The sequence below is a fragment of the Ascidiella aspersa genome, chromosome 3, assembly GCF_963924565.1.
Source record: "Ascidiella aspersa chromosome 3, kaAscAspe10.2, whole genome shotgun sequence".
Lineage (NCBI taxonomy): Eukaryota > Metazoa > Chordata > Ascidiacea > Phlebobranchia > Ascidiidae > Ascidiella > Ascidiella aspersa.
In genome coordinates this window covers 1,996,113-2,003,156 of record NC_139449.1, presented here as the reverse complement: position 1 = coordinate 2,003,156, position 7,044 = coordinate 1,996,113, and the positions used below count along the sequence as shown (strand labels likewise).

General features: G+C 35.2%; 1 long non-coding RNA gene across 1 annotated transcript; it reads right to left on the bottom strand.

The window, feature by feature from the left end:
* Positions 1-1,761: 1,761 nt before the first annotated feature.
* Positions 1,762-4,836, bottom strand: LOC146158055 (uncharacterized). The gene is made up of 4 exons (XR_014494644.1): positions 4,688-4,836; positions 4,128-4,159; positions 3,863-3,969; positions 1,762-1,898 (listed from the first exon to the last, which is right to left on the bottom strand). It is a non-coding gene; the product is annotated as an uncharacterized LOC146158055 (long non-coding RNA).
* Positions 4,837-7,044: the final 2,208 nt, after the last annotated feature.

Below are 7,044 nucleotides of genomic sequence, written 5' to 3'. Positions count from 1 at the left end.
TATAAATCTGCATCCTTTGAAAGTCGTTTGTCCATTGTCATGCTTTACTATTCTTTAATCAATTTGCATGCTTCGAAACTCTTTTAGCAAACTGAATGATTTGAAATTATTGAAATATATCTTTATTGAAAACCGCCAGATTTCAATATCGGGGATCTCGTGGTCCGGATATTAGGAAAAGCACGTTTTCAAACGGGTATAATGGCGGTTTCACTCGAGTCGTTCATATAATCACTCTGTAAACTATTAATTAATATACACCTTTTAAAATCCTTTAAACAATAAGCATCCTTTTAAATTATTTAATAAATCTGCTTCCTTTAAAACTCTTTTATCCATTTTTATGCTTTTAAATTATTGAATAAATCTGCATCCTTTGAAACTCTTTTGTCAATTGTCATGCTTTACAATTCTTGAATCACTTTGCATCCTTCGAAACTCTTTTAGCAAACTGAATGATTCGAAATTATTGAAATATATCTTCATTGAAAACCGCCAGATTTCAATATCGGGGATCTCGTGGTCCGGATATTAGGAAAAGCACGTTTTCAAACGGGTATAATGGCGGTTTCACTCGAGTCGTTCATATAATCACTCTGTAAACTCTTAATTAATATACACCTTTTAAAATCCTTTAAACAATAAGCATCCTTTTAAATTATTTAATAAATCTGCTTCCTTTAAAACTCTTTTATCCATTTTTATGCTTTTAAATTATTGAATAAATCTGCATCCTTTGAAACTCTTTTGTCAATTGTCATGCTTTACAATTCTTGAATCACTTTGCATCCTTCGAAACTCTTTAATAAATTTAAGTCATTGAGTCAAATGACTTTTGTTAAATTTAAATATTTTTCACGGATTTCTTATCTTAAATTCTGTGTGTGAAACAATTAGCTTGTCATATGTATTTTTTGTAATTTTCCAGTTCAGTTCTTACATAATCGGAAAGTTTATCAATTTTAATGGTTTACTGTTTTATTTTTATATCGGTGTTTTGACTTGACGTTGCTTTCACTAATACTTGGACTGGGAATTGACTTTGCAAAAATACCTTTTTTTTGTCATTTTGCTGTAACGTTTGCTAAATCGAAATTGTCCTTTTGTTTAGGTCAGTGCTTTTCAAACTTTTGAAATCTCTATCCGCACTTTTTTATTTCGGAAAATTTCTATCCGCACGAAACAAGCACAGCAAGTTTGCATCCTTTATTTTTATTTGTGAATACAATGAAAGGTTTGTGTAATAAAACCGTGAGCCTAGTCTTGACCGATATAAAAGATGGCTTAAGCTGCAATGAACCACTATACGAGACTATATTACTGTACCTGTAACAAAAAAGTGGGCACACCAGCTTATTTGATTACTGTATTACACATAATAATAAATAATAATGCACTATTTTCATCCGCACATTAATCCGCACGACGTTAGTCACCCGCATTACAAGTTTTTCATCCGCACAAGTGCGTCATATGACAATCATTTATTTAATTTTTTTTATGACAATTAATTATCTAATATTTTCTTAAGACAATTATTATTATTTTTTTTTTTTTATGACAATTAATTATCTAATATTTTCTTATGACAATTATTTATTTAATATTTTCTTATGACAATTATTTATTTAATATTTTCTTATGACAATTAATAATCTAATATTTTCTTATAACAATTATTTATTTAATATTTTCTCATGACAATTAACAATCTAATATTTTCTTATGACAATTATTTATTTAATATTTTCTAATGACAATAACAGATTTGCCCAAAATTATATTTTGATTCCAAAAAGCACAAACAGTCGTTTCATTTTTTATTTTATTTACGCCATTTTGAATGTGAAGCTTCTTCTTCCGGTATATGTCGGACGTGACGTAATATGTGACGTCATCTGTTGAAGGAAAACATCTCGGTTTAACGAAGCGCAAACTGCATTCATATAGCAAGCAATGAAACAAGCTTTAATTGAAAGTTTTTAGGCGATTTTACAGCAACTTTTTGAAACCGTTTCTACTTTATTTTAGAAAACGCATTTCTGATCGTTATCGCATGATCTACATGTACCATTGCACCTGTGCCTGAACATATCACCTTTAATAAACTACATGTTGTTGACAATACTTAAATAGCTATTGACTCGTTTTCGCCGCAAAGACAGTAAACATACTGTTTTTACCCAATGTAACAGTTGAGAAGCTAATTACAACAGCTATAGTTGCTAATGTCATATTCTGAATCAAGAACATTAGGAGCAAAAACACATAATTAGTGCGTGCTTGTAACAGAATTAATGCGTGCTTGTAACAGAATTAGTGCGTGCTTGTTTTCTTGGTAGACTCGCAGACAGATAGCTTAATAAATTGACTGCGCACGATTTGCATTTAAATGGGCCACACGACTACTAGCCGCACTATTTTTGGTCATGGGCATAAAACTGTTATATTTTCATTCCGTGGACCGCAGGCTACACACCCCCATGAATCACGTTATTTGAAACTATGTATGTCTGATAATATCGGATCGGAGCCGATACCCGATACCAATTGGTAGCATCGGTACTCGTCCGATAATATCGGATCGGAGCCGATACTCGATACCAAGTGGTAGTATCGGTACTCGTCCGATAATATCGGATCGGAGCCGATACCCGATGCCAAGTGGTAGTATCGATACTCGTCCGATAATATCGGATCGGAGCCGATACCCGATACCAAGTGGTAGTAACGATACTCGTCCGATAATATCGGATCGGAGCCGATACCCGATGCCAAGTGGTAGTATCGATACTCGTCCGATAATATCGGATCGGAGCCGATACTCGATACCAAGTGGTAGTATCGGTACTCGTCCGATAATATCGGATCGGAGCCGATACCCGATACCAAGTGGTAGTATCGATACTCGTCCGATAATATCGGATCGGAGCCGATACTCGATACCAAGTGGTAGTATCGGTACTCGTCCGATAATATCGGATCGGAGCCGATACTCGATACCAAGTGGTAGTATCGGTACTCGTCCGATAATATCGGATCGGAGCCGATACTCGATACCAAGTGGTAGTATCGATACTCGTCCGATAATATCGGATCGGAGCCGATACCCGATGCCAAGTGGTAGTATCGATACTCGTCCGATAATATCGGATCGGAGCCGATACCCGATGCCAAGTGGTAGTATCGATACTCGTCCGATAATATCGGATCGGAGCCGATACCCGATGCCAAGTGGTAGTATCGATACTCGTCCGATAATATCGGATCGGAGCCGATACCCGATGCCAAGTGGTAGTATCGATACTCGTCCGATAATATTGGATCGGAGCCGATACCCGATGCCAAGTGGTAGTATCGATACTCGTCCGATAATATTGGATCGGAGCCGATACCCGATGCCAAGTGGTAGTATCGGTACTCGTCCGATAATATCGGATCGGAGCCGATACCCGATGCCAAGTGGTAGTATCGGTACTCGTCCGATAATATCGGATCGGAGCCGATACCCGATGCCAAGTGGTAGTATCGCTACTCGTCCGATAATATCGGATCGGAGCCGATACCCGATGCCAAGTGGTAGTATCGGTACTCGTCCGATAATATCGGATCGGAGCCGATACCCGATGCCAAGTGGAGTATCGGTACTCGTCCGATACTTGAATGTTATCGGTGCCGATCCGATACCAAATTATTGTGGTAGATTTATTTATGATTTACGATTCTACGTTTAAATGTAAATTCATCAAAATATTTAAAGGTTACTGACGACAAATTCAACTTCTTTTCACAAAAAGTAAACTTTTGCCAACTTGAAAAAAAAATGTATATTATCGGACATTCTTGAACCAACAGCACTTACCCGAAAAAATAATATTTAATCTTGAGCGCCATCTACCGGTTTAAGGTCCGCTTCTTCGTCAAGAATCGCATCCAACAAACCAGGATTGGCTTCTAGCAAATCCATTTCTGTACAAATTAGTTATACTCTAGTTTCAAGGATTTAAAATTTTAATTCTAACGTCATTTAAGAAAACATGGATCTAATTCTAATCTAATTCGTAAAAATAAAAGGATTTAATTTGAGATTGAATTTAATTTGAAAAAGCTAAAATAAGTTTTCTTACCCGGGTATTGTCGGCCTTCAATGTTCTCGTCTCTGTAAAACATATCGTTGATACATTTAGGCTACTTCGCATTTATTGCAATTTCATAGCAATTTTATAAAAAAAAAATGTAATTCTAGATAATCTTAAACTGTGTAAAAACAGATAAAACATAAAATCATTTCCTAAATTTTAACTGAAGTATATATTTCGCCTTATACATAGGCATCATCAGTTGCTGTTGGAAAAGCAAACATATAAAAATGCCAAATTTATCTGATACGAAAACAAGAATCTTTTTTTCACATTTTATTGTCTGCGGGAGATCTCTTACTACCTAAAGTGTTTCAGCTTAATTCTAGATAGGATTTCGTTTAATTCCCAGTTTTCGCAAATTCGCTAAATTTGAATGTAATAATTTGAAAACAAAATTAAAAGGCTTAATACAAAAAAAAAGATTTTACCTAAAAAAACTATCACAACATGCTACCTATACTCCTGCATGGGCTCCGATATGCATTCTACCACCAACTATAAAACCTCTAGCTAGGAAAAAACATGTGGCGGTTATAGAAACTCACCCAATGAAAGGAATAACCTTTTTGACCCATTTTACCACGTGATGCGCCCACGACCACGACCGACGACGACGACGACGACGACTGTTCCCCTCCGCACCAACCAGCAGCAAAAAGCAAAGAGCCAAGACTAGTTGCTTGCGCTTGTTCATGGTTTTTAGGCGCTATTCTTCGGTGGTTTTGAAATTTTCTTATAACCTAACTAATTGGACCTGTTAGAGATATTATAGGTGTGAAACACACTAAAATGCATGAAAACATAATTTGTTTCTTGAATATGAGAACTTTTTTCTGTTCCATTTGGCGTTTGAATTAGCCTTTGTAAGGATATCAAAGCTCATATTGTATAAGTACCATTTTTTTTACGTCACTATCTGAAGTGAAATTAAAGATGATGAAAATGAATAACGACTTATTCGAAACTTCTGAAATCTTCCCTATGATACATGAATCTTTGTTAATACCGGTAGCCGTATTTGTCTAATTCTAAATCTGAAAATCAGGTGGAACTGATTCATACAGGTAACATTTAAAAAGTTTCTAAAAGGTATTCAAAAGGTAGAAAAATGTGATCTAAATTTTATTGCCTTTAATGTTCGTACTGCGTTTAACGGTTCTGAGAGAGAGCAGGCAATAGTTTTTATAATCAAGAAACATAAGTCTATATTTTCATGCCCTTTACTATGTTTTTAACACACAATGTACAATATAGTTGATAATAATGTCAAAGCCAAAAAGGTCGAGTAAATCGACATCAGCTTGATAAAGACGTTTCGATACGAGCTTGCATCCTCTTCGTCTGACATTAACTGAATATGATGCAAGCTCGTATCGAAATGTCTTAATTAATATCATGTTGATCTACTCGACGTTTTAGGCTTTGCAATTTGTTATCAAGCTACATTACAGATCCGTGAATAGTGTACCCATGTACAATATAAATTCTGAAAAGTTAGCTGATTTTAATTAAATTTAAAAATTTTAATGTAGCCCATTCCTGCATACAAGTTATCAATTGACACAACAAAACCATTGGGCCCAGTTATATACCCTTCGTAAGGCTCAACATCTCAAATTTCATACACCGTCATAAAAAAGCCACATAACAATGCAGTTTCTCTGCTGAGTTATACTGAAGAAACAGAAAGAAACTGAAAGCTGTAGTCCGGCCAAATCTAGACTATACAGCCGTTTATCACTAAGCAGTAGCCTATATCGTTCAATATAGCTTCTAACAATAACTTATTAGCGCCACGCAGTTCAATTGTTAGTTAAAAAATGATTGTATAGAGCTGCTAAAAATCTGCTATTGGAAACCACCAGCGTACAATAGCAGGGATCTCGTGATTCCGGGAATTATCACATTTGCAAATGGATTTTTGGATGGCGGTTTCACTTGATTCGTCTATAGTAATCATTCTGTATCCTTCGAAACTCTTTTAGCAATCTATAGGCTTTGAAATTATTGAAATATGTATTCATTAAAAACCACCAGAGCGCAAAAGCCGGATGTCCGGATATTCCCGTGGTCCGGATATTAGGAAAAGTCCATTTTCAAACGGGTATAATGGCGGTTTCACTCTGGTCGTCTATAACAATCACTCTGTAAACTCTTTAATTAATATACACCCTTTGAATTTATTCCTAAATATTCATGCTTAACCTTTCTTTAATCACTCTGTATCCTTTGAATCTCTTTATTAAATATACGTCCTTTGAAACTCTTTTATCAATTTTCATGCTTTACAATTTTTTAGTTACACTGTATTCTTCGAAACTCGTTAGGGCGTTTAGGCATTCTGTATTAATTGAAAATTGTTTTGTCAATCTTCATTCTTCGGAAATCCCATTTGAAACGTTTAGGAAAAGCACACCTTCGACACTGACAATATGTAAATGTCCTTGGTTTTGCATTTTTCGCTTGGCTTATAATTTGAAAACAGTTATAGTTTGATGTGACAGTTGGGCATTAGGCCTAACATTAAAACAAACGACTTTATGACAAAGGTCAGGTCTAAATATATTTTTCTTAATAGTTTGTACTAATGTTTCCTATTGAGTTTATCAAAGTGAAACACCAAATATTGAAAGTGTAAACCTTCCAGTTCAATTTGACTGTTTTGTGTCTTTTTGCTGTTGCTATTCATTGCTGAACATGCGTAAAATTATTTAAAACGAGGTAAATTTAAACGTAAAAAAAAAACATTTATTTATATTTTTTAGGGCGAAATTGTCCTATTTTTGGTAAAAAAATCATGGCAGGCCCAATTATCGCCACAACAAACAAGTAAAAAAACACCAGTCCACTGCTTCGCAACCCAAGCGAGTATTCGTCGATTTATTTCACTTTCATGCATACA